Below are 7936 nucleotides of genomic sequence, written 5' to 3' on the forward strand. Positions count from 1 at the left end.
AATGGGAAGAGAAAAGAGATTTGGTGTGCTTCAAACACAAAAAACCGGGACACATTAAATATGATTGTCCTCTCTACAAAAGTGAAGCCAAGAGAAGAATGAAGAAGGTAATGATGGCCAATTGGAGTGAAAGTGAAGAATCCTCCGAAGAAGAAAATGAGAAAGAAGTGGCAAACATGTGCTTCATGGCAATAGATGAACTTGATGAGGTAAACTCTAACTTTAGTGATGAAGATATGCATGACGTTTTTGAAGAATTATATGAGGATTTTGAAAAACTTAGTTTGAAAAATAATTCTCTTAAAAAGAAAATTCAAGAACTTGAAGAAGTGAAAGAAAAATTTTTAATTTTTGAAATTTCTAAAACTCATCTTGAAAAAGAAAATGAGATTTTGAGAAATGAAAATGAGATTTTGAAAAAGAAAAATGAATGGTTGACCTCCTCTCTTTCAATTTTTCTTATGGACAAAAATCTTTTGAAATGATTCTAGCTAGCCAAAAATGTGTTTTTGACAAACAAAGGCTATGATTCAAATCTTCAAAAAATCAAAAGTATTTTAAAAATTATTTTGTGAAAAAAATCCACAAGTTCAAGTCCTTCCACTACTTGCAACTTTTGTGGAAGAGGAGAACACATTAGTAGTACATGTCCTTTAAGAAATAGTTCTCAAAAGAATTTAAATGCAAAAGCTAAAAAGGTTTGGATTGAAAAATCCAAGGTCACTAACCCTCAAGGACCTAAAAAGATATGGGTACCAAAATCAACTTGATTTTTATTTTGTTGGGTTCAAAGAAGGATAAGTGGTTCTTGGATAGTGGATGCTTAAGACACATGACCAGAGATGAATCCAAATTTGTTTTCCTTACAAAGAGAAATGAAGGATATGTTACCTTTGGAGACAATGCAAAATGAAGAATCATTGGTCAAGGCAACATTGGTAATGGCACATCCTCTCTTATTGAAAGTGTTTTATTAGTGGATGGTTTGAAACATAACCTTTTAAGCATTAGTCAACTTTGTGACAAAGGTTTTAAAGTGATTTTTGAAGCATCTCATTGCATCATCAAGGATATTCAAAATGATAAAACCATCTTCATGGGCTATAGATATGATAATGTTTACGCTATAAATATTTCAAAATATGATAGCCATGATAGATGCTTTTCAAGCATGCATGATCAAAAGTTGGTTGTAGCATAAGAGGTTGGGACATGCTAACATGAACCTCATTTTCCAACTCAACAAAGATGAGCTTGTTAGAGGCCTTCCCAAAATAAATTTTCAAAAATGCAAAGTTTGTGAAGCTTGTCAAATGGGAAAGCAAATCAAAAACTCTTTCAAAAACAAAATTTTCATTTCAACATCTAGGCCTCTTGAGTTGTTGCATATGGATTTATTTGGTCCCTCTAGGACACCAAGTCTTGGAGGAAAATCTTATGCATATGTTATTGTGGATGACTTCTTTGGATACACATGAGTCTTGTTTTTAAGTCAAAAGAATGAAGTCTTTTATGAGTTTCCAAAGTTTTGCAATAAGGTTCAAAATGAAAAGGTTTTACAATTACTTGTATAAGAAGTGATCATGGGAGAGAATTTGAAAATATTGATTTTGAATAATATTGCAATGAGCATGGTATTAACCACAATTTTTCGGCTCCTAGAACTCCTCAACAAAATGGGGTAGTTGAAAGGAAAAATAGAACTCTTCAAGAAATGGCTAGAACCATGCTAAATGAAAACAATTTACCAAAATATTTTTAGGCCGAAGCGGTTCACACTTCTTGTTATGTTTTAAATAGAATATCATGGAGGTCCATTATTAAGAAAACTCTCTATGAGCTTTGGAAAAACAAGAAACCCAACATTAGCTATTTCAAAGTCTTTGGGTGCAAATGTTTTATATTAAACACCAAAGACAATCTTAGAAAATTTGATGCAAAATCAGATGTTGGAATTTTCCTTGGTTACTCAACTTCAAGTAAAGCCTTTAAAGTTTTTAACAAAAGAACGATGGTTGTAGAGGAGTCCATCCATGTTATTTTTTTTATAAATCTAACAATTTTCTCCAAGAAAGAGATAGTTTTGATGATGATTTAGGTTTGGAGACATCCATGGGAAAATTGAAAATTGAAAATAGAGGTAATAAGAAGAAATTGGAGAGGATCCCAAGAAAGAAGAATCACTATTGGCACTACCCCCTCCTCAACAAGTACAAGGTGAATCAAGCTAAGACCTTCCTAAAGATTGGAGTTTTGTCATCAACCACCCACAAAATCAAATTATAGGTAATCCGTCTAGTGGGGGTAAGAACTAGATCATCTCTTGGAAATATTTGCAATAATCTTGCTTTTATCTCTCAAATTGAACCTAAAAATATAAATGACGCTTTAGTTGATGAAAATTGGATGATTGCTATAGAAGAAGAGTAAATCAATTTGAAAGAAGTGAAGTATGGGAATTAGTGTCAAGACCTTCAAATCAAAGTGTTATTGGAACTAGATGGGTCTTTAGAAATAAAATTGATGAAAATGGCATAATTGTTAGAAATAAAGCAAGATTAGTAGCCCAAGGTTTTAATAAAGAAGAAAGGATAGATTATGAAGAAACCTTTGCCTCGTAAGTAGATTGGAAGCCATTAGGATGCTACTTGCCTTTGCATGTTCTAAAGACTTTATTTTATATCAAATGGATGTGAAAAGTGCTTTCTTAAATGGATTTATAAATGAAGAAGTATATGTTGAACAACCACCCGGTTTTCAAAGTTTTAACTTTCCTAACCATGTTTTTAAACTTAAAAAGACACTTTATGGCTTGAAACAAGCACCTAGAGAATTGTATGAAAGATTGAGTAAATTTCTTTTGAAAAAGGGTTTTAAAATGGGAAAAATTGACACAACTCTTTTCATAAAGATCAAAGAAAAGGACATGCTCTTAGTTCAAATATACATTGATGATATTATTTTTGGAGCTACTAATGTCTCTCTTTGTGAAGAATTTTCTAAGTGCATGCATAGTGAGTTTGAAATGAGCATGATGGGAGAACTCAACTTCTTCCTTGGACTTCAAATCAAGCAACTAAAGGAAGGAACCTTCATCAATCAAGCAAAATATATAAGAGATCTTCTCAAAAGGGTCAACATGGAAGAAGCCAAAACAATGAAGATTCCAATGAGCTCATCCATCAAGCTTGATAAGGATGAGAAAGGTAAATCCATTGACTCAACTATGTATAAAGGCATGATAGGTTATTTGCTATATTTGATCGCTAATAGACCCAACATCATGTATAGTGTATGCTTGTGTGCTAGATTTCAATCATGTCTTAAAGAATCTCACTTAAGTGTCGTGAAACGAATTCTTAGAGATTTGAAAGGGACAGTGGACATAGGTTTATGGTATCCTAAGAGTGATAACTTTGAATTAATTGGATTTTCAGATGCCGATTTTGTCGGTTGTAGGGTTGAAAGAAAAATCACTAGTGGCACTTGTCACTTCCTAAGACACTCGCTTGTTTCATGGCACAGTAAGAAGCAAAATTCGGTAGTTTTGTCAACGGCGAAAGCCAAATACATAGTAGCCGGTTTATGTTGTGCACAAATTCTTTGGATGAAACAAACACTTAGTGATTTTGATTTATCTTTTGAGCATGTTCCTATTAAATGTGATAACACTAGTGCCATAAATATTTCAAAAAATCTCGTGCAACACTCTAGGACTAAGCATATAGAGATTATACATCATTTTCTTAGAGACCATGCACAAAAGGGTGACATTACACTTGAATTTGTAAGCACAAAAGATCAACTTGTCGATATATTTACAAAACCTCTAAGTGAAGAAAAATTTGTTGATATTAGAAGACAACTAGGGGTGATTTCTTTATGATCTAATGATTACTTAATGAATTATTGATGAATATACCTTCCGATTGCATGAATTTTGTGTCATATGCATCATACAGACATATACTTAGATAAATGGTCAATTTTTGACCAAAAATCAAAATTCCCTTGGCATTGGGCATGAAAAATATTTCAACTGAAAAGGGTAGGATGTAGGATCACGAGACGAGAAAATGCATCATATAGACATATACTTAGATAAATGGTCAATTTTTGACCAAAAATCAAAATCCCCTTGGCATTGGGCATAAAAAATTGGGGATTTCAACTGAAAATGGCAGGGAAAGGATCACGAGATGAGAAAATGCACAAAAATTGAAAAATTTACTGCATTGACCTTTGACCAGACGGTCGATCGGATCAGGACCGGTCGACCGATTCGCCAGGGCTGGCGATTTAAATACCTCCCCGTGCTTTATTTTTTTTCCTGTTTCCTCTGGTTCTTCAAGTGTTCTGTCAATTCAACTGCCAAGAAGGGATTTTTGAGGCCATTGAAGCAGATTGAGGGCTTCAGATTGATTTTCAGAGGCTAGGGCTTTGGATTTGGGACAATTTCTCCTCTGTCTGCGCGTCATAGCCAACTTCAGCACCTTTCTTGCGCACCTAGGGTTTCAAGTGTGTGTGCTTCTCTCTCTACCAGCCTCGTCTCCTTCATTTCTACTTTCTTGATGGCTCTTAGGAGAGAGACGCTTGACTCTAGGGCATAAGGCAAGCGCCCAACTGAGCCATCTCAGCCTGCTCAGATGGAGGCTCGCCAAAAGGCAAGGTTTGAAATGACCATTTTTAGCACTGTGGAGGATTATCAAAGGTACAGGCAGAAGTTCGCTCAAAGGAAAGTGGTTTCAGAGAGAAATATCAATTTATCCCAACTACAGCATTTTGGGTTTGAGGGTCTCTTCAGTCGGATGGGTTGGCTGCTAGTAGTGACGATTTCGGAGTCGATTTTCCCGACTCTGGTGCGTGCGTTCTGATTTTCTCGACTCTGGTGCATGCATTTTATTCGAGGGCTACATATGGACTTGGTGGCCCGATTATTTCCATCATTAGAGGTGTTGAGATCCAGTTGGACCCGGAGAACATCTATCGCATTTTCGATATTGCTCCAATTGAACTCAAGGTGTATGAGTCCAAGGCTTGGCCCACTATGCCGAGTTTCAAGCTTGGAGAGGCCATTCAGAGGATGTGTGGACTTGCAGAGGCCTAGGGCATGGGAAAACCATTGGCCTATAGCCTGACCATGATCAATCGAGTACTTCACCACATAATCTACTCCATTTTGTTGTCACAAGGCAGACACAGAGATGAGGTCTCCTACCTTGAGGCATTCCTCATGGACTCCATTCTGACAGTGAGACGGATTTGCATGGGGTATCTGATGATGATGCACATGATATCATGCTGCGAGAGCACAACCCGCGTACTCCCCTATGGTCGCTTCCTCACTAAAGTGTTCAAGGATGTCGGGGTCGATTTGAGCAAAGAGACAGATTTTGAGGCCCCCAGCATTTATGACACATATGATGAGCAGTCCTTGGGGCAGATGAAATTTGAAAAGGCTTCTGACGGTTCCTAGATCAGGAAAGCAGAGAGACCACCAGCACAGGCCCGGGAATAGCGATAGGTGCATCTCAGAGTAAAGGAAGAGGTTGAGATACGAGAGATGGGGGTGGGTTAAACCTTCAGAGAGGCTTTGAGCAGAGAGAGCCCTAGCTTGACATTCCTCCACTCCAATCAGAGGGTGTTCAGTTTGAGGCCACATTCCTTGAGTCGATGATGTTTAAGCCGGCTTACACAGTGGGACCATCTTCTTAACCATCTTTCACTGAGCCTCCTCACATAGAGACATCACCTCATCAGGCACCTCATGCTCCTGGTCATGCACCTTGAATGGATTTATCTGCTTAGATCAGCTCTCTTGGCACTTGCATAGAGGAGTTTGTAGTAGTCAGTGATACTCGATTCTACTCCATGGAGGATCTCGCATGGATCAGTATCAGACTGACTTTACCTCTCAGTTTGAGTATTTGCAACAAAGATTTGAGCGTATAGAGGATCGCATGGATCAGCAGCAAGCTGTGTTTAAGCATCTCTAGTAGAGGATAGAGTGTACTGAGAGTTGCTAGAAGAGTCAACATGAGGAGATGATGGCTTACCTATGCTCTGTGTTTCCACCTCCACCTCCTCAACCTTGATTTCATAGAGATCCCCCTTCGTTTCTTTTTTATGTTGCCAAAAGGGGGAGAGATATTTAGGATCTAAGAAACTCACATGCATATCATTTTCATATCATCTGTTTGGATTAGCTTATATGTTTATGTTTCGTGTACATTTGGTTTTACTATATATATGATATGCTATATGTTTCACGACTTACACCGTTTCCTTTTGAAAATTTTGCATGTCTTGATTATTTTTGTTTTAATATCGTAATTTTTAATTGATTGATCCATGATTGGTTTGAGGGGAAGATTTTTTTCTTCTCCTAGATAACCAAGGTTTGTCATCATAAAAAAAGGGGAGATTGTTAGCCCAAGGGTTCTCCTAATCAGGTTTTGATGATAACAAACCATGGTTAAGTGACTAATTGGTTTGAATTGTAAACAATCTCAGGTATAAATTTGGAACTTCATCAAAGAACCAAATGGATACAAGATCGAGACTTTTGGAAGACTTTTAATCATAAGAAACAAATGTAAGATGAATGCATGGGTGCACTTAGGTTTTACATATTCTTTTAGGCATCTTTGGAAAACTTGGTTTACTCTTTAAAGTTACAATTTCATTAAAACCCGAGTTTTATCAAATGTACCTTAGGCAAAACGTTTCAAAATTGGCATATTAATTTACCTAAAGACCTTGCCTAAGTGTTAGAAAGGAAAATGACTCAAAAAAATTGGTTTTTGGGGCCAAAAGACTTAACCGGTCGAGGCACAGGCCAACCGGCTCAACCAGCCAAGGAACCAATCGACCGGTTGCCCTTGTCCGGTCAAGGAGTGTAAAAAACACTCTCTCTCATCTAGTAGCCTTCCCTTCCCGGTTAAGGTACCCTCATTCCCGGTCGACCTCCGATCAAGGTCCAGTCGAGGCAACGGTAACCTGCAAAAGCATTAAATGCTCCAACGGCTAGTGAACCAATCAACCCCCAACTCGACCGATTGAGGTTGTTTTTTGCTTTTCTTGGCTCCCGGGCTTAGAAACCTATAAATTGAGAGCTCCACTTCATTTATGACAGAGAGAACACTTACAATCAATTGTCTACCCACTTGTTCTTGCCTTAAAAGCTTTCATTTCTTTCTTGGTGCATTAAATCTTCACTTGCATATCCTTTAGTGCACCCTTGTGAGTCATCCTATCTTTGATTTGTATTTGAGCTAGGTTGAGGGATTCATTCTTGTAAAAATTGAGTGTTGAAGCCTTCAAGAGAGTTGAATATTGAGATTGTGTAAGAGCCCATTGGAGCCAGAATCCAAGTGTAAAGAAATTTAAAAGCTTGGTTGAGGCTTCAAGTTAGTAGAACCCTCACTCGGTTAGGAGCTTGAGAAGTCGAACCACTATAAAATTTGAGTTTGAATTCTCTAACTATATCTCTTTATTTTTTATTATATTGTGCTTCAATTTGTTGTGTTAAAAAAGTTTTTGAAAAACCCAATTCACCCCCCTCTTGGGTGTTTTTCTCATTTAAGCATAGCCTTTATTTTTTCACTTATACTATTGTAGAATTTACTACAATTCTTTATAAATGATTAATTTTTAAAAATATAAATTTCTTGCCTTATATAGTTAACATTATATTTTTTTTTCTAAATAATATTCATAAGAAATACCTATAAAAAAATTAAGGAAATGAGATGATTTTATAGAAAATATGAGATTGGTAAAACATTATATTGTTAAATTATTAAAAGGCAAATGCGTTTTCTTTTTTCTTTTTTCTTTTATAAACTTTAAGTCATATATAATTTTTTATATTTCTTTTAAAAAAATCAATTGGAATTTTCTTTTTTAAAAAAGAACAATTGAAATAAATTATTAT

Source organism: Vitis vinifera, chromosome 1 (assembly GCF_030704535.1).
Source record: "Vitis vinifera cultivar Pinot Noir 40024 chromosome 1, ASM3070453v1".
NCBI lineage: Eukaryota > Viridiplantae > Streptophyta > Magnoliopsida > Vitales > Vitaceae > Vitis > Vitis vinifera.